The sequence below is a fragment of the Perna viridis genome, chromosome 3 (genome assembly GCF_037379345.1).
Source record: "Perna viridis isolate PV_CMFRI_1.1 ecotype Kerala chromosome 3, ASM3737934v1, whole genome shotgun sequence".
NCBI lineage: Eukaryota > Metazoa > Mollusca > Bivalvia > Mytilida > Mytilidae > Perna > Perna viridis.
Window position 1 is genome coordinate 14,316,482 of NC_142447.1, and position 24,273 is coordinate 14,340,754.

The window sequence follows — 24,273 nt, forward strand, 5'->3', positions numbered from 1 at the left end:
TCAAGCATAACAGTCATTATTTGATAGAAGCTCAAAACAACAACGTCAAATTTCCAATATCATTGTTATGAATAAGGCATAAACAGTAAGATTCGTTTGCCCGAGCTGATAGCAATTATTCTGATTTCTTTATACAACATCGTTGCTTGAGAGATAGGAGTTTGGACACAGGCATACAAAAATCGTTCTTAATACGAATTGATTTCATACACAATGAATAAATTAGATATTTATTTACATATTTAAATTAATATAACGTACACACTTCAGACTGTCTCTTTAAGATACACACATCTATTGTAGTTGTGTTTATAACGTAAATATGAAATAGTTTATATACAGATATTTACAATAGTTAAAAGTTTGTGGAGCACAACACAATACAAAATATGTAAGAAAATGCACGGTATTGCAGACTCTAAATTTCATACTGATACTTACAACAGCGTTTTTGAAATACACAATACCGAATGTGTGAGAATATGTGTGGTACTGTACATCATTTCAAATTGCATCTAATTTTGCAAGGCAGGTAAAAGTGGCGGGAAAAAAGACTACCATGTACCAGGTACAATTATATCAGAGAACAGATGCTCTTTTCTCATAAGCAAGGAAACAATATCGTAATGACCATTCATTATTGCAATGTCTAGCGGATAAATCCCATTCGTCCTACTAATATTTGACGAACCACCGTTGTTGAGAATAACACCCACTATGTCCAGATGGCCAAATTCACAGGCGTAAAAGAATCGCGTAGTTCCATCGTCTTTTTGCAAGTTTATATCTGCTTTATATCTGATTAGAATATCTGCTACCTTGTCGAATCCCATAAAGCAAGCAAAATGAAGAGCAGATGATCCTATGCACAAGTCAAACACGTAATTCTCTGATTTTGTTACAAGGTAGTCTTTCACCAATTTTGGTGCTTCACTCATTATATCATCAAACCATATCGCTAATATGCTTGTCGTGAATTCACATAAAAAAGATACCAACTGAGCTCTTGGTAATAATATATCATTGCAACTAGCTCCATTCTTACACAATTGTTCAACAATACCAATGTGATTTAATCTAGATGCCAAAATCAAGGCAGTATCACCATCATACATGCTTGTGTTTATGTCCGCGTGATGTTCAATAAAAAAAAATGACAACATTAAGATACCCGCGCTGACATGCTATGATCAAAGACGAGGAGCCTTCAGAATCTGTTTTATTAACATCTGCGTTCATATCTAACAACTCATAGACTATATCTAGATGTCCTTTTTGACATGCAATAAACAGGGGCGATCTCCCATTTCCCATACACAGATTCACATCAGCATTCATCTCTATTAATTTAAGGACAATATCTAGATGTCCTTCTTGACATGCAACGTACAGTGGAGATGAACTATTCTTATCACACAGATTCACATCAGCATTCACCTCCAACAACTCACAGACTATATCTAGATGTCCTTCCTGACATGCCATAAACAGTGGAGATACACCGTCTGCTCTCACTAGATTAACATTTGCATTATTGAGCAATAACCATTCAACAATGTCAATATAACCATGAAACGCTGCTCTTATTAAAAGTGTATCACATGCGCCAGGTTCTGATTTTGGGACAAGTGTGTTCTTCATGTTGGTTAGATCGTCAAGATCTTTTCTATCAACCAGGTGCTGTAAAAGCTTCATTCTAAATCGGATGTTTTTGAAATTTCTATCGCTGAACACCAATGCAACTTTGCCAGTTTTCCAGTCAGTAATACATCTTTCAATGTATGAATCTATCATATCATCGGGGGTAGAAATACAAAATTCTAAGTCTTTGGCTTTATCGGACTGCCAGATACATCTCTCATGTATCAGTTCACTTTTCCCGTAGTCTATGACGCTATGAAGTATTTTTTTACCTATGTAACAAGCAATGATATCGAACAGTTTATCATGAATAGTTTTGTATACCTCATCATCGTCCATTAAAAAAGTTCCAAGAAGTGAATTAAGAGTTCCCTTTAGATTCCTCGTCATTATCTTTGCCTCTAATCCTATATCTTCGGACAAATCTTCAAACATCTTTTTTTCGGTATCTGTTGCCCTCCTATCAAAAAACCTTTTATCTAATCTATTATGAAACAATACACATAAAGCAAGGCAGAATTGTTTATATCTCCCATTTTGTCCATGTTTATATAATTGCTGGAGCTCAGTTTCGTATGAATGTACAGGATAAGTGAAAAACTCCCGAACAGATTTGGAGTGACCTTTCCTGTACAATGAACACAGAAGTACGAAAAAATCACCATTCATTCTTTCCGGTAACTCATTGAAAGCCTTTTCATCTATGTATTTCTCAATAAATCTTTTCTTCTCATCCGTATCAAGACAAAATTCTTCAGAACTCAAGTTGCAATCGTAGGATATATAATGGTTTATTTTTTCAAGACTTTCATCTCTGTAAACTTGTAATCTGCACGATGATATGATTTTGCAATCGAAATTACTCTGAATAGTGTTGTAGAAAGGACTTCCAAGAAACTGCTCCCAAATCTCGACGTGCTGTTGCACCGCCGTGAAATTTCCTCATAAATCATCCACAACGAATACGGTTGGGTTTTCATAACAAGAAAGAGATTGTATGTCTTTAGGGTCAATAATTGGTACTATATGGAACCCCTTTCTCTGGAGTACCAACGACACATTCCTTGCTATAAATGTTTTACCACATCCAGCAGGTCCGGTTATAACCAAAAATGTACTTTCATGAATCATTTTAAGAACCTGTTCTCTTGCTCTGGTCGGAACAAACATTCTATCTTGTTTTCTCCACTCTGTTCGAATAATCTCAAATTGGTCTAAAATTAAAAAAGTAACATTTACAACACTTATAAATGTGTTCCAGACTATAATCATAATAATATTTATTTTGCGCCAGAGACACAAGTATTAAACCTAAAATACATGTACTATAGTATATGTGTGTAAATAATAATTTAATTAAAAAGTTGAAATGGCCCCAAGAAAGAGTTATTTAATGTACAAATTAAAACTCAAACATATTACTCAATGCTGTTGTTTGTAACTATCTTTCCTTTAGGCTATACAAATGTTTGTCAACTTGAACAGACACTTAATCTACTAATTAGAGTGAAATACCTTTGGTTTATTAACATGAGTAAATAAAAAAAAATATAATTTCAACTGTCAATTGACAATATTCAAAAATCATGTTCCTTACCGCTTTGAAATGAAGTGTATAACACACTTGTTTTTTTCTTTTGTTTAAAATAATATAAATTATTTAGCTAAATATGTCATTACATTATCTATGCCAAGGTAGAAAATTTGTGTTCTTTTATTCATGTTTGAGAATACCAAATTATGATGTTATCATTACTTTAACAAAAGTTATCATATGTAATCGACTGCATTTGAAATTATGAGTAATCATGATGTAATCGATTACATTTTTATATCACGCAATCTTGATGCTATTAGTCACATTTGAAATAAATCCGACCTTGTTATTGGTATTCAATTTGTTCGTGCACAGGAAATTTTATGAACAAAATATAAAGTTCACAAAATACCCCAATTTAAATGAAGGTAAATGCTAAATGTAAAATCGTTAATTGTTCGAAAAGAGATCAATATGTAGTCAGTAAGTTGTTATTGAGTGTGTTAAACAAATCAGAAATAAAATATTGTTTAAAACATGTAAACTGAAAATTGAAAAAAAAAATGTAACATTATTAGAACATTGTCGATCGGATCTTAACGATTACCTTTTTAATGATTGATAGTTTTTTCTCTAAATTGATAAAAAAACCATTTCTTTTATATTAAGAGTGTAGTTCTCTGAAGATAGAAACTTAGCCACAGACCTTAATGTAATAAAAATTGGTTAGAAAGTTCCTTTAATTATAATACATACCTTTGTCGTCCAGTAAAATTTTCCTTTCTAAAACAAGAAATTCAATTTTCAAATCAAATTAAAAAATACTGAGAGCAAATATAAAATATACTGTTACTGTAACAATATGAGTTAATGATTTTTACAAAAATATCTTTGTTGTGTGTTGTTTTGTTCTATGGTTGACAGCGATTGTTGAGATCTCTATGGCAACATGCATGTGTAAGTTAGTGGGCTGCAGAATCCGGTTCTTGGACAAAAATAGGAAAATGCCAGAATTTTAGCTAAATGAAGAAAATCTCTGCTAATTAGTTACTTCTCATGCATGTAGATGTTCTGTTCTGCATGTGCCATTTACAAAGACAATATACTAAATAAGTATTCGTATAAAAGAAATGCTGTGTGCTTTCTTTTAGGCAATGCCTATTCAATATTGATAATTGACTATCATGTGCATGTGCACGGCTTTTCGGAGATACTAAATTCCTGTAAAACGTACACAAGTACATCATGGCCATAAGTTATTAATTGCCACAGAACAAAAATAACATACAACAAAATATTTTCAAAAATTTAATAAGGTGATACGTGTTACACCTTTATCAATAATCATTGCATCTCTTTCACCAGATATTTAAAGTCTTACTATTATTGTCGGATTATTTTCTATTTGCTTTGAAATGAAATATATTTTAGTTGAATTGAATATAGAAATAGAAGAGGAAAACCCTTACGATGTTATAGTATTATTTATTTTATGCAAATGCAAAATATATGGAAGTAAGATACAAATACTTGACCACTAATTATTGATATGTAACTTAATAGTAATAGGAATGCTCTAATTACCTACCCATTTCTGATCTGAGCTCATTTTCAAACTGTTCAATATCACACAATGACACTGACTCAAACAAGTCCTCTGTTTTCTCTCCAAACACCAACAGTATCTTAAATGATATATTTTAATACATTTTTTTTCTGATTACCGTTACGTCATATGTCAACTGGTTCTTAACATTATGGAAGTCTATAACAAAAGGTTAAGTAGTAATAGCTGTTACGTTTTTTGTGCCCTTTTCGGTGCAGATCGCGAGGTTAATACAACAATTAACATAAATTGGTTAAACACTGTAAGCATTCACCTTGCGGACGTACTAATTGAGCATGCTCAGAAAAATATCACGTAAGGATCTATAAATCTAAATAAGTCATTACGCGGACGATGAGGAAGTGATGTGGAACATTCGATTTTTCTTTTTCCATTTAGCTTTCAAGAACATTCGATTTTTCTTTTTCCATTTAGCTTTCAAAATTCGTAGAAAAATCAATTTTCATTTTCCTTACTTTATTCAAACTGATAAATTTAGGGACCCTTGCTATTGTTATTGTTTCGGTACAATAAATATGCGTTTAGAAACGGCAGGATATCGTGTGTGTTTGATAATATCATGGCAGTCTTCTACTTCCGTGGCTTCTGCACACCAGCGAAGCTGCAGAAAATTCACGAATATGATATAAAGCCTGTTAAATTCTTGAAAAATATCTTTTGGGCCAAGACAGTATTTTAAATTCATCTGCATATCTATCATTTAACCGCTTTTATGGGAATATGAACAAATAAAAAAATTATAATCGGATTTAAAAAATTATATATTTGGACATAATTCACGTACAAATACATTTTAAGATTTGCCAAAGAAATAGTTTTTTAATACGTTTTCATAGATACCTCTTTAATTGTATTCTGACATTCTGTATATTCTCTTTCTGTCAATTTTTCATCCAGTTCAAACACCAACTGGTATAAATTTCGGAATTTATTCACGGCAATATTTATAAGTGTTTCCCGATTTCGACCCATGTTTTCAGTAGATGTACAATCTTTTATCTTGTCCTTTTTTATTTTTGTAGGTCGAATTCCCTTTGCTCCCGAGTTAATTTTTGTGAGTTCCAACGATGATTCGTCTATATAAGAAGGGGAATGGCTTTCTTGATTTTTTTCTAATTTTTGTTTGATGACGTTTATCAATGTAACCATTTGACGAAATCCGGGTTGAATAAAAGGCTCTTTTGTTTGGATATCTACAATTTAAAAAAAAGTACTGATACAATTCACTAAATAAATGATTTATGTCTATTTGTGAATACTAAGGAGCGAGTGCCGTTCATGTACTGATAATGTAGCGTTCTTATTGCATCGCAATAACCATTTAAAATTATTTTCAGCGGCGGGAATTTCAGCTACACTAAAAAATTAACCTCGGATGCAGAGAAAAAACAATTTTGAATTTATTGACGGAATTGTATAGTTGCGCTGATCAAAGAAGTTCTATCCACATCGAATTTTAGTAAGGTGTCATAAGGAATGAGGAACACTAACTCTTACATGAATATTATGACGAGGAGAGTAGCTAAGAAAAAAAGGAATCGTACTCGGTAAACGTTAGTCCAGTTCAGTTATAATATCAGAACCTGATAATTCGGCTAGTTAATCCGAGGTTTTTTCTTCTGTGTAACTAGGAAGGCTTAGTATGTCCGATATGAATTTCGAACTTTAAATCAACAATTTTATAACTTATGTTATGAAAGTGGACGTTGCTGTACATTTATGTCCCCCGCTAATGATGTTTAAAGGTTTCACGAATGAATGGCCGATTGTGATTACAATTTGTAGCAAATGAATTCCCTTATCTTTTTTAAATTTCAACAAGTAATGTTAATCATCGAAATAGTTTATATAATATTTACTCACAGACATATCCGATTCTACTGGTCTTATTTTTTAACAAGTTTACTGACCGTTTATTCAAGCATCTTTTCTCAGAGCAAGCTAACAGTGCCCTCGATCAGAATGTAGCTTTATTTTATGACCGTTGTAGTCGTGCGATTTCGTGACCAATATGTTCATGGAATTTGTCTTAATTAATTGACTTTTTTTTTAACTCAACCAAATTTGTTAAACTTTTCTTCATTTGTGACAGTGCCAAAAGTATGCAAGCGGATAATCATGAAATAAAACAAAAGCAATCGCTGGCACAGTAAGCATTAATTTGACTAGATAGAAACTTTTTTTACCTTTGTGACATCTCTCTCTCTCTCGACCTGTTACTTCATAGGTTTTGATTTCCTTGGAAAGTTGTTCGTTCATATCATTTCCATCTAGAATCCGAATAAAAACTTCGCAGGCATTTTCGTCGCTTAGCTTCTCTAAAAGCTTTCGATTTTTCTCAATAGTAGAATTTAAAGCCCGTATTTCTTCTGAGTCTTCTGTTTTAAGAATGTCGTGCTTTATAAGATAGTCTACAACCGAATCTGTCGATGCTAAATTGTTGATGATTTTATGGTAGAACTTTTGTATCTTTGTTCTGTTCTCTCCTACAACAATTTACAAAGTAATATGTCAACTATTGCGATCTATTCTTAATGAGGTAATCAAAATCATGACATGAATTAATCAAACGTTATTTTGTATTGAACAAATGACAACGGGAGGCAGTTTCAAGTTTTTAGCTCTTCCAATACCATGTCTGCCGAAGTTGACTAGTACAAATTTCGGAATATTTGAATTTGGAATATCTCCTCCATATATACATGTACACCTCCTGAAACGTGTAACATTTCCATTTTAGTGTGCTTCGTGTGCGTGTTTCGTGGGATCGTGTATGGTGCAGCGTGGGCTTCGTGTGCGCACTTCGTGCTCCGTTCTTCGTGTATCGTGCAACGTTCTTCATGCAACATTTCTGTATTCTAATAGGATGATAAAAATAGCTCCTATGGTAGACAAATTTTACAAAATATCGTTGGAATGTCGTTTTCTATGCCAATCTCAATATTCCTTTTAATCGAAAAGACAACATTTTGTCAGGAATCAATACTTGTAGAAATTAATTGGTTTCAAACATTCGAACATTATTTGTATATATAATAAATTGCTATAAATAATTGAATGGCCTTCCGGAATGATCGGGGAAAATTTCCCGGACTATAACTGTTAATGATTTCATGGCAATCATTCCCTAGTGGTAATAGTTTGTCTTTTGAGAATAAAAAGTGAGTATATTACCCCAATTTTAAGAAATTTCAATATTTTCATACTCCCAGACCAGTGAAAATGTTTTTGCAATGTACCATGTATAATAAAATGGACATATTTCATATCAACAATGTAATGTTATTTTTTAAATATGATGGTATTGCACTGGTTGAACTATTTAGTATTTTTGTTCCCCTGGAACAAGGAGAATGTGTTCACAAATATCCATATACAACAAATACGGAATTTTTTCACATTAATATTTACTTTCTTTTCATATTTAGAGGAATAAGATAGTATCGCATGAGCAAAGAATCCTCTAATCTAAAAAAATGAGTAGATTTTACCCCAATTTTATGAAATTTCAATTTTTTCATACTCCCAGTCCAGTCAAAATGTTTCCGCAATGTACCATGTAATAAAAATGGACACTTCTCATATCAACAATGCAATGGTTTCTTTTTTAGATAAATAAGATGGTATCTCATTAGCTAAAATAGCTAAATTATTTTAAAAAAGAGTACTTTTTACCAATAGTTCATGGAATTTGGGTATATCATTATCCTGGAACATGGAAAATGTGTTCCCAGTGATCCATATACAACAAATATGGACATTTTGCATATGAAAATTACTTCCTTTTCATGTTCAGAGCAATTAGATGGTATTGCATTTGTCAAAAAGTCCTCTATTATCTATAAGTAGAGTATATCTTGCCCTAATCTTATGAAGTTTCAATATTTTCATACCCAGAGACTAATGACAATGTTTTCGCAATGTACCATGTACAATAAAATGGACATTTTCCAAATCAACAATGCAATATTTTCTTTATAGGCAAATAAAATGGTATCACATTAGTTAAAATAGCTTAATTATTTAAAAAAAAGAGTAATTCCTACCAATATTTGATGACATTTTGGTATTTTTGTTCTCCTGAAACAAGGAAAATGTGTGCCCAATGATCGATATAAAACAAATATGGACATTTTTTCACATAAAAGTTACTTTCTTTTTATATTTAGAGCAATAAGATGGTATCGCATGATCAAAAAATACTCTTTTATCTACAATTGAATATATTTTACCTCAATTTATTGAAATTTCAAAATTTTAATACTTATAGACCAGTCCAAATGTTTCCGCAATGTACCATGTATAATAAAAATGGACATTTTTCATATCAACATTGCAGTATTTTCTTTTTTAGACCAATAACTAAAGATGGTATCCCATTAGTTAATATAGCTACATTATTTCAAAATAGAGTGCTTTTTACCAAGACTTTATGAAATTTGGTATTTTTATTATCCTGGAACGAGGAAAATGTGTTCCCAATAATCCATATACAACAAATGCAGACATTTTTACACATAAAAATAGTTTTATTTCATATTCAAAGGATGATTGTATGGTAAAAACACTTTATCAACTAATTTTTTTTAATTTATCTTCAATTTAAAAAAAAAACTTTCAACATTGTCATACTTCCAGACCAATGAAAATGTTTCCCCAATATACGATCTATAACGAAAAAATAACATGATTTTATACCAAAACATTTATAGACATTTAGTGTGTATCGAATTTGTTTATTAAAGCATAATACATATGAATGTAAAATTACATGTAAGATGTTAGCAATAAACAAAATACGACGAACACGTACACAGTATATCATGAATTATTATTAGTTTCGTTTTGCAAATTAGATTTCAAAATATATCAATTACCTAGAAAATAATTCCAGTGGACAGGATCATTCGTTTATCGTGCTTGGTGCAACGTGTTTCGTGTGGCTTTCGTGTATCGTGTGCTTCGTGTGCGTGTTTCGTGGGATCGTGTTTCGTGTTTCGTGTGCTTCGTGTGCGTGGGATTGGGAACGTTACACGTTTCAGGAGGTGTATTATAAAAGTATTTCACTTTGCGATATATTTGTTTATCGTGCTTCGTGCAACGTGTTTCGTGTGGCTTTCGTGTTTCGTGGGATCGTGTTTCGTGTTTGGTGTGCTTCGTGTGCGTGGGATTGGGAACGTTACACGTTTCAGGAGGTGTATTATAAAAGTATTTCATTTTGCGATATATTTTTGAAATATTATGATAGTCTTCTGCTGCGTATTGATAATACGAACAGGTCTTTATTCTGTTCCAACTTATCTATGTACTTTTGTTGTTTAGTGTAGATACAAATGGAACATTTGAAATAATTGTTAAAAAACAAGCTAAATTTATTGTAATATTACCTTTCTCTGAAATTTCTCTGCAAACAGGAGGAGGGATGAGTTGATTCTTTCCCATTTGTTCCATTCTAGACACAAGGTCAGGAGCTTGATTTGACTGTTTCAGAGATTCAATCAGCGCATGGTATGTTACGACATCACTGCTACCTCGTTTCGAGAGCAGGTCAAGGACTGCTCGATTTCTACGGGACTGCGATGTAAATCTTTCTACATGACCTCTATCGTCGATATTTAAATGGAAATTTGAAATCAGCAAGTCTAAAACGTCTTTATCTAGGATAGTACTTTCCACGACTTCTTCCGTGAAGTTGCCAAATGGCTTATACTTTCTCCCTACAATATGAAAATTAATATAAATGTGTTATTGTATTTGTCGAGCCAATTTTTGTCCACATTCCTAAAAATACCTAAAGTGGTAACGGTGAAAATATTTTTTGTTTTTTAATTCTTGTTTTTACATTCAATCCAACTTAATGCAAGTGACTTTGGTTCAAATGTCTGACATCGATAAATCACCCACTACATGATTCTTAGGTGGACTGCTACTTATAATCCTACGAAGATTTGGGTTGATTGTATGGTCTTGGGACCTCATTTTGATTGTTTTCATAGTATGTAGTTATTCATTTTGGAAACGAACAAACAAAATATATCGATGTTAGTTAGAATTTAGTACATGTGAGAAGTACATTATTATAAATAAAATGAAGAAAAATTTCCATGACAAAAATAAATGCTACGAATTGAGTTGATTCTTCAACAACACATATTTTCAGGAAAGAATCTTTACGGGATTCATTTAGATAACGATTTGATATTCGGATTGCTGCTTCAAATTGTCGAGTTTTACCATAATCAGGCTTTTTAACTCGATTGCACATGAATAACCTGTTCGCCAAAAAAGTTAATTGCTGAATAAAGGTGTCTGATTTTCTTTTAATTGACGTCGATAAGAATCTAAGCAAATGTGTACTACCAGATAGGTAGAATAATTCTTTTGCTTATTCCATGTGATTGATTTGCAACTTAGCACCAAGCTTTATTTGATGCGGTGTGACACTTGTAAGATTTTTGACTTGGTTGAAATTTCTGTTTCTCGTTTTTTCATAATCTTCTATTGTAAAGAATTCAGTAACCAATCATGGCACTTATTTTGGAATTTTGATGGAATTTTAGTCTGATAGGTTTTACCTTTAGTAAGCTATTTGCTAGATCGACAACCTTTTATTGGAATAACTTGATTAAACAAATTAGCATGTTTGTTTTCCCGGCTAAGTGCCTCATTCAGTTCCTGTTTATATTGTTCCATCGGATTCAAGAGATGGATGAGTTTTAGTCCTTTTACTCATTATTTATTATATCTCTGATTTATTGCACTGCCTTGTATACACAACCGGTATGCTCTACTATGTGTTTGTTACGTTCGGAGTTGAGTGTAAAAGTAAATAGGAAAGCAGAATGAAGAAAGTCTCAAATTTTGTTATTCATCTTCTGTAAATTCAGAGAAATTCCAAAAGCCACGGATCAATATTTTTTTTAAATATGGTACAAGATAGACAACTCTAACTTATTCTAATCTCTTTCTTAGCTCATTCCGCATCGTTTGAATGTATCATATGAAAACCCAATTTGAGTTTTATTTGCTTTTGAATTATTGTCTTACCCTGTCAAGGGAAAACCTTACTACTATTCGTATGAATATTATTATCATTTTTTTTTTATTCCACTACATTTTGACTTTGTCGTTTCAAGAGAAATCAAGTTGAGTTGTATACCAAATAAATCTGTGTAGCTAGAAGGTACAGAGTTACCCTGATAAGAAAACACGTGTCGTTACAGAGTTATTTCCCTTTCTTCAAAAATAATACCTCGCTCTTCTCCTCTTAGGCTTTAATAAATGGATCAAAACTTTTTATGTTATCATAATTTGTAACACTTCGTGGTTTGGGTGCTAGAAGTTTAGAAAAGTATAATTTGTGTAAGAAGAGTTATAGGCCTTCGAAATTCAACTTAAAACCGGAAGTTGATAACCGGAAGTATTTTTAAGATAAAACTTACACCGAATGAAAGTACATACAAAAATAAATCAGTGTAAATTAACTTTACAGGTGAAAAATGACAGTAAATGGTCTTAAATTGAGTTCAAAAAATCCCCCCTTTTTTCTTTTGCTAAAATCTTGAAAACGATAAGAGATAGAGAAAAACAATCATTACTAAAATGTTCAGACTGCAATGTTCTACAACTTGAGACCACAAAAGAAAGTCAAAGGAAAAGGTCATTTGCAAAATTCGCAAAGAAACTGTATATCGGAATAGCGGAACGGTTTTACCTCATTTTCTTAAATATGGTACAAGACAGATTGTTTTGTTCGTTTGTTGGGGTTTAACGTCCGAACAGCAATATTTCAGCTATATTCAGACGATGAACATGCAATGGATGATAAAATGAACATGAAATGAAAAAAAAAAGGATGGGTCACAAGGATAACAGGGTCGACAAATTTTGATTGCCACTAGAAAAAGGGGGATGGGTAAGGTCGGGCAATTTAGCCTCCTGTGGCGGAGCGCAAAGGTTCCTACTATCGAATACCACAGCAGGGTTCTTTAACGTGCGAGGAACGTGGCATCTTTCCCAACACGTTGCACCACTATGGTTCGCGGTCGGGTTTTCCGTATTATAGCCTGACAATCCCAGAATGTAACATGCCAGGGGTACCCCATTCCACCAGCTGGGGCACACAACCCAGTTGCTCTGTGGGCAGAGCGCCTAGCCCCCAGCTAGGTTTCTGAGCACTATTTAGTCGCCTTTTACGACAAGCTTAGCGCTGCTGCAGGCCTATTCTTTTGACGCCCGGACCTGCACGGGGATCCTTTCATTAGAAAAGCGACAGAAGAGTTAAATAATTTTTTTTTCATAAATGTGGAAAGTTACAATAGGAAATATTTGATTGATTATTGGGGTTTAACGCCCTAGCAGCAATATTTCAGCTATATTCAGGCAATGAACATGAAATGGCTGATAAAATGAACATGAAATGATGATGATAAAATGAAAAATGGGATGGGACACAAGGATAATATGGTTGATAATTTATGATTGCACAAGATACAAGAGGGATGGTCAGGGTCGGGCAAATAACCCTCCTGTGGCGGAGTGCAAAGGTTCCTACTCTTATCGAGTACCACAGCAGGGTTCTTTTGTTTGTTTATTTGTTTGTTGGGGTTTAACGTTCGAGCAACAATATTTCAGCTATATTCAGACGATGAACATGCAATTGATGATAAAATGATCATGAAATGATGATGAAATGAAAAAAGGGATGGGACACAAGGACAATAGGGTCGATAAATTTTGATTGCCACTGGAAATAGGAAGAGGTGGGTAGAGTCGGGCAATTTAGCCTCCTGTGGCGGAGCCCTATGGTTCCTACTCCGGGGTTCTTGAACGTGCGAGGAACGTGGCATCTTTCCCAACACGGTGCACCACTATGGTTTGCGGTCAGCTTTTTCGTATTATAGCCTGACAACCCCAGCATTTAGAATCTGATTTAGAATCTGCGGCTCAATCAAAAATTTGAACTGGGTATCGACAGCCATTTCCAAAATGGCCGCCACCGCGACGAAAAATTAAAATTTATTCGATTTCGACGAAATTTGATACCCAGGTTCTTTACGCTGTCTTGATTAATAATAAGCAGTTCATCTGACGATTTGTTTCTCAAAACAGAGATAAGCAAACGGGAGGCGACTTCTACACGTTTTGTGCAAACGTAAATTTAATAATAATAATTATTATTTTAATTCTCCTGTCATAAAAATTGTTCGAAGTGTCCACCCTTTTTTTCCAAAGTGGCCAGTCCGATTTAGATCAAACTTTTTAAGACGTTAGAACTACTCTTCGATGGATGCAGAATTTCCAAAAAAAAATTCCAGATGCCGCCATTTTTTCAAAATGGCCGCCGGACTGGACGTACCCATTTTTTACACCGGAAATTGGAAGATTATATATCTCGAAAACTGCTGATCAGAATTTGACAAAACTTGGTGTATATATTAAGTTCAATAGGCAAAAATTTTTCAAAATGGCCGCCACTGCGCTCGAAAATTCAAAGTTGTCCGATTTTGATGACAATTTCTATCTAGGTTCTTTCATATACCCCGATTTAGAATATGCGGCTCAATCGACAATTTGATCTACGTATCGGATGCCATTTTCAAAATGGCCGCCACTGCGATCGAAAATTTTAATTTGTCGATTTTTATGAAAATTGATATCCAGGTTCTTTGAGCCGTCCAAATTAATAATCTGCGGCCCAATCGACAATTTGAGCTACGTATCGACCGGCATTTTCAAAATGACTGCCACTGAGGTCGAAAAGTCAATGCTTTTGCGGTTTCGTTGAAATTTGATATTCACGTTCTTAATGCCGACTCGATTAAAATAGGCAGTTCAATTGAGGATATGTTTCTCGAAAGACCGATCAGGAAACGGGAGGCGACTTCTACACGTTTCGTGGAAACGTAAATTTTAATTATTAAGTCCCCAAAGACGAAGTGTATGGTGATACAGTATAAAGAGCCTAATAAAATAAAGTTAATCGATATGTTGTCTGTTGCCATGGCAACGAAAAACTGAAAATTTCACATTTTTTTTCACATGGTCATTTTTATTCATTGAACAAATTTAATGAAACTTAGTTATATAATGCGTATCAGCCAGACCTCGGAATTTATGCAAAATTTCTGACGAAGTCGCCATTTTCTAAATGGCTGCCTTAGGTCACAATCTGGGACATTACATTATCTCAACAACATAAATAGGTAAATTTGAAAATAGGTTGTCAAAGGAGTTGAATAGGCATAATAATACATAATAAAATTGAGAACTTAAACGGTTGCCGGAGACGACATTCCCTATTGTTCGCAATGACAATTCTAGTTATTATTATTATTATTATTATTATTCCAATGATTTTTGTCCGGAGTTTTTAGAGAGCATCACTGAAGGGAATGAATTGAAACTTGGTACGGAGCTAGATGGTAATGAGAAGGGGTGCAGGAGATCTTTTGGCGAAAAAAAATGGCTACCGTTACTATGGAAACGTGAAAGTTCATAATCTAGGACATTGCAATATCTCGGAAACCTAGGTGGCTGGGAATTTGAAATTTGGTATGGTGGTAGAATTCAATGTGCCTAAAAAAATTAATTAAAAAAATGTTAATCGATATCTTGCCAGTTACCATGGCAACGAAAAAACCGAAAATTTCATGGATACCAAAATCCACTTTTTTCTCACACCTATAACTTTTTTATTTAGTAGGCAATTTTAATGAAACTTTGTTGTATGCTGCGTCTCATTAATATCTCGGAATTCGTATAAAAAATGTTCGCCAATATGCCGCCATTTTCAAAATGGCTACCAAATTCATAATCTAGGACATTGCAATATCTCGGAAACCTAGGTGGCTGGAAACTTGAAATTTGGTATGATGGTATGGTGGTACAGTTTAAAGAGTCTAATAAAATAAAGCAAAAAAGTTAATCGATATGTTCTCTGTTGCCATGGAAAGAAAAACTGAAAATTTCATGGGTTCCAAAATCCACCTTTTTCTCACGGCCATAAGTTTATTATTCATTGAACAAATTTAATGAAACTTGGTAATTAACGCGTATTGGTCCGACCTCGGATTTTAAGCAAAAATTCTGACGAAAAGTCGCCATTTTCAAAATGGCTGCCTTAGGTCACAATCTGGGACATTGCATTATCTCAACAACATGAATAGCTACAAATTTGAAAATAGGTCTGTCAAAGGAGTTGAATAGGCATAACAATACAATATTGAATTTGAGAACTTAAACGGATGCCGGGAGCGACATTCGCTATTGCTCGCAATGACAATTCTAGTTATTATTATTACTAATTCTCCTGTCATAAAAATTGTTGAAAGTGTCCGCCCTTTTCTCTAAAGTGGCTGGTCCGATTGATATGAAACTGTACAAGAAGTTACTCGAATTTTTTTTAATGGCCGCCGGACTGGACATGCCCATTTTTTACACCTGAAATTGGAACATCATATATCTCGAAAACCGCTGATCAGAATTTGACGAAACTTGGTATATAAATTAAGCTCAATAGTCCAAACAAAATCTCGCAAAAAATCGCGTGTATCTCGGCCGTCCTTTTCAAAATGACCACCAACGCGGTCGGAAATTCAAATTTGTCCCGATTTCGATGAAAATTGATATCTGGGTTCTTTTACTCGCCCCGATTAAATAATCTGCGACTCAATTCGCAACTGGAGCTACGTGTCGGACGCCATTTTCAAAATGGCCACCACTGCGGTCGAGAATTTTAATTTGTCCGATTTTGGTGAAAATTGATATATAGGTTCTTTGAGACACCCCGATTAAGAATCTGCGGCTCATTCGATAATATAAGCTGCGTATCGACCGCTATTTTCAAAATAGCCGCACCGTGATGAAAATTTGAATGTTATTCGATTTCGACGAAATTTGATATCCAGATTTTTAACGCTGCCTCGATTAATAATAAGCAGTTCATCTGACGCCACGTTTCTAAAAAGACAGATCAGAAACGGGAAGCGACTTCTACACGTTTCGTGGAAACGTAAATTTTAATTATCATTATTATTATTATTATTTTAATTCTCCTGTCATTAAAAAAAAAGTGATGAAGTGTCCGCCCTTTTTCTCCAGAGTGGCTGTTCCGATTGAGTTGAAACTTTGCAAAAAGTTAGAACTACTCTTCGAAGGATGCAGAACTTCGAAAAAAAATTTTCAGATGCCGCCATTTTATCAAAATGGCCGCCGGACTGTTTGTTTGTTGGGTTTTAACGTCCGAGCAGCAATATTTCAGCTATATTCAGACGATGAACATGAAATGGATGATAAAATGATCACGATATGAAAAAAAAAGGATGGGACACAAGGATAATAGGATTGACAAATTTTGATTGCCACTGGAAAAAGGGGGGCTAGGTAAGGTTGGGCAATTTAGCCTCCAGTGGCGGAGCGCAAAGGTTCCTACTCCTATCGAATACCACAGCAGGGTTCTTTAACGTGCGAGGAACGTGGCATCTTTCCCAACACGGTGCACCACTATGGTTTGCGGTCAGGTTTTCCGTATTATAGCCTGACAACCCCTGCATGTGACACGCCAGGGGTACCCCATTCAACCACCTGGGGCACACATCCCAGTTGCTCTGTGGGCAGAGCGCCCTAGCCCCCGGCTCGGGTTCTGAGCACTATTAAGTCGCCTTATACCACAAGCTTAGTGCTGCTGCAGGCCTATTCTTTTAACACCCGGACCTGCACGGGTGCCGCCGGACTGACGTACCCATTTTTTACACCGGAAATTTGCACATCATACAAGTCATGTCAGCTATTGACTTGCTGACATCATAGGCGTAAACATTTTTAAAGAATGCCGCCATTTTTCAAAATGGCCGCCAAAATTTGCAAAATTTCAACATTGTTCGATTTCAATGAAGATTGATATCTAGGGTAACCATGAGACTCTAAATTCAATGGCGGCTTTACATTTTGTCTAAAAGCCGCCGTTTGTTTTCAAAACGGCCGCCAAATTTGGCGAAATGTCAACATTGTTTGATTTCAATGAAAATTGATTTCTAAGGTGAACATTGCCTTCTGAATTCAATGGTGGCTTCAAAATTTGACTTAATTCGACCATTTGCCGGTTTTTGCGACTTTTGTGTTGCTTGCAAACACAGTATCACTTGTTATTATTATTCTATTTTATTTTACATTTCAATTTAAAGTTGGATACTTCTTACTCTGAAAAAACTCTGGGATTAAGTATTATTCATGGGAAAGACCTTAGAAATTGTTTTGCAATAATTTGTCCTTTAATTATACATGTAATTACTCGTCCACCCCTAAATCGGAATTATATCAAACAACATCTATGTAGGAGGACAGTCTGTTTGTTCTGCATGCGATAAATAAATAGGTAAATGAGATTTGTTTTCTTTTTCAAGGTGAGCGATTCTGTTTCTTTTGCATGAGCCTCCAGTTTCTAAGTTATTTGATTTAAACTTACCAATATAACGTTCCAACTCTTTCCAGTAATCCCTTGGCAGTAGATCCTTCAATATGTCTCTGTTTTCTTGCACTGCTTTGTATAGCCCACCGGAGTATTTCCGATTGACAAGGCGTTCCAGTGCGCTCGGTGTGGCGCGCAAAAGTAAATAAGCATAATGTAGATAATTCTTTCTCTCTTCCTCCACCTATGTTAGTTCAAAAGGGTCCCAAAAGACTCGTTGGCTATCATGTCACCAAAGTCTCGTATTATTCATTGCTTGCATTTCAACACATTGTACTTAATTTTGGAGTACGATTATTTCCTGATCTGTTTACGTCGGTTCCGACCAAAACTACTTTAAATATCAATTAAGTTTTTCATAATGTACTAAACATATTTTTTTAAGAGTTTTGTTCCTTGCTGGTCCAAGGATGACGTTTACATAACTTGACTACTGCCAAGGGTAACAAGGTGGGAATATTAGGGGGATTGGGTGGGTAAAAATATTTAAAAAAAAAAAAAAAGAAAAACATTCCATGCTAATTATATACAGTTTTTCAACTTTTAGATATTTTGTGACAAAAGTTTAGGAATATCAAGACTAAATGCTAACAATAATATAATTTTTCCTACATGGATGGAGACAAACTCCCCTTTGTGTCCTCTGAAACCGCCTCAAAATATCAATTGAACGCTTAATAGTTTGTATTGTTTTTTTTTTTTTGTGATGTTAAAATTCAATAGAAGGGCTGTCAAATATTTAATTCCTTTTGTATATTCATAACAAACGCTGTTGGGGCATGTTTAGTATAGGTTTTTGGATTATAACTGCGTGTAGTTATCCGTTCGCACGACAATGTCTCAGCATATACCTACAACATAAAAGATAATTAATAAACCTTGCCAGATCCATGAAATTCTGAAAGTTACAGGGGACACGGACTTGCACGGGAGGGGAGCACTGCATAACCAAAATGGATTTCCAGTGATTTCCATGCAGGAAACAGGAGACCAAGACAAATACACAATTTCACATATGTCACATAAAAAATTACTCCAGGCAAAGGCAATGATGAAACCTATGAATTTCCGAAGTCGATTTACGATGAAAGAATGTTTGTTGTTTATTGTTTTGTTTTAGTTTTTTTAAGGGTGGTAGAAATCAAGATTTAATGCAAAAAAAAAATTGTTTCCAAATAATAGGGTTTTACGTTGGGTCCCTCTGTCTAACAGACTAATACACCAATACTTGATGATAAGCTTGGAGTTAATTGTGCTTGTTTTAATTTTGTGTTCTGATGATGATGTAGTAAAATAGATTGAGTGACGACTATTTGATATTGAAAAATGCTTTAAAGATTTCTCCAGATCAAAATATTTATTTTCAATATGTTTAAGGTTTAAAAATTTATTTTCACATATAGAGAACATTTTTTTTTTATTTTCATTCATGTAAAGTCATAATGTTAGGATCAGAGTGATTTGCAATCGAAATATTGTTTTCCAATCTTAAAGATGAGAAATATTTTTTTTCAAAAAGGACGAAATTACAACATTTTTCAAAGACCCCCTTCCTTATATCAAATGGTCGTCCCCTTGTTTGACTGTTCAATTAATTGGAAAGAATCGTATGTTCCATCTTTAATTCAGATACACTATTTTCTGTATAGATTGTACTATATTCTTTTCATTATGAACCAACACCAGCCAATGTTAGTTTTATCTTTAACTGTATCAAAGGCCTCTTGAAAATCACTAAGGCAGACAAATAATAACCTACCTTCTTTTGTTTTACTTGATCAATAATTGTCTTTAGGTAACACTCAAACTAAGGATATATATATGCCACGTCTCAGAATGTGACGACTCTATTCGCTCCACTGCTCCATCGGATCAAATTGATACAGGGAAGATATGTTAACGTATAGATAGGTCTGAAAAAATCCCAACGATGTTAGAACTGTGAAATTTGCGATGCAAATTTTTGGTCGTTCCCTCCGCGGGACTCGAACTTGTACCGCTGTGACATCTATGGCAACACCGCCTGCACAAAGTCCAGCGCCCTAGACCACTCGGCCAGCTAGGCTATAGGAGGAATGACCCGGCCAGCGAAAGCTATATTTTATAGCCTAGCTGGCCGAGTGGCCTAGGGCGCTGGACTTTGTGCAGGCGGTGTTGCCATAGATGTCACAGCGGTAAACTGATTTATTCAACGGGTCATAGTTTTCTTTCCCTCGTCTACCCCGGACTTGACTTTTTATGAGCAACTCGGCGGGTGTTCCTAGAAAAGCAGAGGACGCTTACCCTACCGGTGCACCTGGTCCATGGTCCCAGTTTTTAGTGGAGTCCGAGTTGCTCATATACTTTTGTTACTTTGTATGTATGATTTTAGTTACTTTATGTTCTTTGTTGTGTATGTCTGTTTTCCATGTCTGGTCTTTGTCCCTGGATTGCATTATTTTGATTACCGCTATAACCTTGGTTTCCTTGATTACTCTTTCAGACCTATCTATACGTTTACATATCTTCCCTGTACCAATTTGATCCGATGGAGCAGTGTAGCGAATAGAGTCGTCACATTCTGAGACGTTGTATAATATTGACTTGTTGTGACATGCATCATTAATTTGATCCTCTATTCTACATAATAACACCTAAATGAACTGTCCTGCCCCGTGCAGGTCCGGGTGTCAAAAGAATAGGCCTGCAGCAGCGCTAAGCTTGTCGTAAAAAGCGACTAAATAGTGCTCAGAATCCTATCCGCTGACTAGGCGCTCTGCCGACAGAGCAACTGGGATGTGTGCCCCAGGTGGTGGAATGGGGTACCCCTGGCGTGTTACATGCTGGGGTTGTCAGGCTATAATACGGAAAACCTGACCGCAAACCATAGTGGTGCACCGTGTTGGGAAAGATGCCACGTTCCTCGCACGCTAAAGAACCCTGCTCTGGTATTCGATAGAAGTGGGAACCTTTGTGCTCCGCCGCGGGAGGCTAGATTGCCCGACCCTGCCCATCCCTCCCTTTTTCTGGTGGTAATCTAGATTTGTCGACCCTGTTGCCCTTGTGTCCCATCCCTTTTTCGTTTCATGTTCATTTTATCATCCACTTCATGTTCATCGTCTGAATATAGCTGAAATATTGCTGCTCGGACGTTAAACCCCAACAAACAAACAAACAAACGTACTACCATACATCGTGTACTAAATTACAGCCCTAGATTAATCCTAAGAGGAGGAATGACCCGGCCAGCGAAAGCTATATTTTTATATAGCCTAGCTGGCCGAGTGGTCTAGGGCGCTGTACTATGTGCAGGCGGTGTTGCTAAGATGTCACAGCGGTACAAGTTCGAGTCCCGCAGAGGGAACGACCAAAATTTTGCATCGCAAATTTGACAGTTCTAACATCGTTGAGAATTTGTCAGACATTGCTATATATATATATATATAAATTCATAGAAATAATATAAAAATAACAGTTGAATCAAGGAAATAATCCAAATAAAAAAAAGAAACGAATGCTTCTATCGTGCGTTTAAACAAACGCTCCAACATGCGTTTAAACGAACGCTTCTATCGTGCGTTCATCATGCGTTTAAATGAACGCAAAACAATGAGTAAACGTACGATTAACGATGCACGAACGCAAAAATGGGAAACGTCAACGTTACAAGGAGTGTATATACACATTAGTAAATAGAAGAACATGCTATGCTGATTCTAATTAAAGGGATAAATTCACTAACACTAGTTTCAGGCGAACTTTGAATAGTGCGCATGCCCAACAAAATGGCAGGAATTTTGAACAGCTCCTGATATTTTTCGATATTTTTCACATTTCTAAATCCTAAATTGATTACAAAATTGTAGTGGTTAGTGGGTAAGTTTGCATTACACAAACATCACACAGAGAAACACACCTTGAAGGCCATCATACAGAATTTTGCCCAGTAGTTGTCACCGTCAGTTTTTTCTGATGGGACCGTAAACAATAATGGCGTCTATGACACCAAAACTGATCTTAGTCATCTTAATACAAGGCTTCATCATCCGATACACATCTATCCATCTGAGAGATGAAGTTCACACATTTATTATCGTAAACAACCATACCTGTTCAACAGATTACGACTGTGTTGTTATTAGAGTGATTACTAATCAGAACAATGGGACGGATATGCATGCATTTCCAAAACATCGACCTAGTATCATCTTAGCATACCTGTCCATGTTCCTTATCACAAGGGCTAATGATGTAAACATCAATCCTGGACCATCAATATCTGGATCAATTTACCCATGCGGTACTTGTGACCAGCCAGTTACATGGGATGATAAAGGCATTGTATGCGATACATGCAACCAATGGTATCATGCAAATTGTCAGTCCATGAGATCTAGCCTATACTTAGAACATGTCAAAGACTCTGCTGTCGCTTGGGATTGCCTTGCCTGTAACTGCCCAAACTATACATCATTTTGCTTCTCCATGGTTTTCAGTACATCAAACCAGTTTAGTGTGTTATCAGACACCTCTTTTGCCAGTCCAGTTCCATCTAACCAAATTAAACCAGTGCATACGTCAACACCAACGAGAACAACGTCAACATCAAAGCAAGTAAAACAACAACCACTAAGAATAGTAAATGTAAATTTCCAGTCCATTAAAACAAAGCAACATCTGATCAACAACAATGATTAGCAGTACAAACCCAGATATAATATTTGGCACAGAAACTTGGGTTGATAGCAGTATAAAAGACCCACAAAAGACTACACGTTTCGTGGAAACGTAAATTTTAATTATCATTATTATTATTATTATTTTAATTCTCCTGTCATTAAAAAAAGTGATGAAGTGTCCGCCCTTTTTCTCCAGAGTGGCTGTTCCGATTGAGTTGAAACTTTGCAAAAAGTTAGAACTACTCTTCGAAGGATGCAGAACTTCGAAAAAAAATTTTCAGATGCCGCCATTTTATCAAAATGGCCGCCGGACTGTTTGTTTGTTGGGTTTTAACGTCCGAGCAGCAATATTTCAGCTATATTCAGACGATGAACATGAAATGGATGATAAAATGATCACGATATGAAAAAAAAAGGATGGGACACAAGGATAATAGGATTGACAAATTTTGATTGCCACTGGAAAAAGGGGGGCTAGGTAAGGTTGGGCAATTTAGCCTCCAGTGGCGGAGCGCAAAGGTTCCTACTCCTATCGAATACCACAGCAGGGTTCTTTAACGTGCGAGGAACGTGGCATCTTTCCCAACACGGTGCACCACTATGGTTTGCGGTCAGGTTTTCCGTATTATAGCCTGACAACCCCTGCATGTGACACGCCAGGGGTACCCCATTCAACCACCTGGGGCACACATCCCAGTTGCTCTGTGGGCAGAGCGCCCTAGCCCCCGGCTCGGGTTCTGAGCACTATTAAGTCGCCTTATACCACAAGCTTAGTGCTGCTGCAGGCCTATTCTTTTAACACCCGGACCTGCACGGGTGCCGCCGGACTGACGTACCCATTTTTTACACCGGAAATTTGCACATCATACAAGTCATGTCAGCTATTGACTTGCTGACATCATAGGCGTAAACATTTTTAAAGAATGCCGCCATTTTTCAAAATGGCCGCCAAAATTTGCAAAATTTCAACATTGTTCGATTTCAATGAAGATTGATATCTAGGGTAACCATGAGACTCTAAATTCAATGGCGGCTTTACATTTTGTCTAAAAGCCGCCGTTTGTTTTCAAAACGGCCGCCAAATTTGGCGAAATGTCAACATTGTTTGATTTCAATGAAAATTGATTTCTAAGGTGAACATTGCCTTCTGAATTCAATGGTGGCTTCAAAATTTGACTTAATTCGACCATTTGCCGGTTTTTGCGACTTTTGTGTTGCTTGCAAACACAGTATCACTTGTTATTATTATTCTATTTTATTTTACATTTCAATTTAAAGTTGGATACTTCTTACTCTGAAAAAACTCTGGGATTAAGTATTATTCATGGGAAAGACCTTAGAA

General features: G+C 35.4%; 1 pseudogene across 1 annotated transcript; it reads right to left on the reverse strand.

Annotated features, from left to right (window-relative positions):
* Nucleotides 1-263: 263 nt before the first annotated feature.
* Nucleotides 264-22,180, reverse strand: LOC148621118 (uncharacterized; annotated as a pseudogene). Its single transcript, XR_015920812.1, has 8 exons — nt 22,169-22,180; nt 18,271-18,457; nt 10,193-10,522; nt 6,992-7,291; nt 5,646-5,998; nt 4,767-4,863; nt 3,935-3,961; nt 264-2,855 (listed from the first exon to the last, which is right to left on the reverse strand). The product of XR_015920812.1 is annotated as an uncharacterized LOC148621118 (transcript).
* Between the last annotated feature and the right edge of the window lie 2,093 nt (nt 22,181-24,273).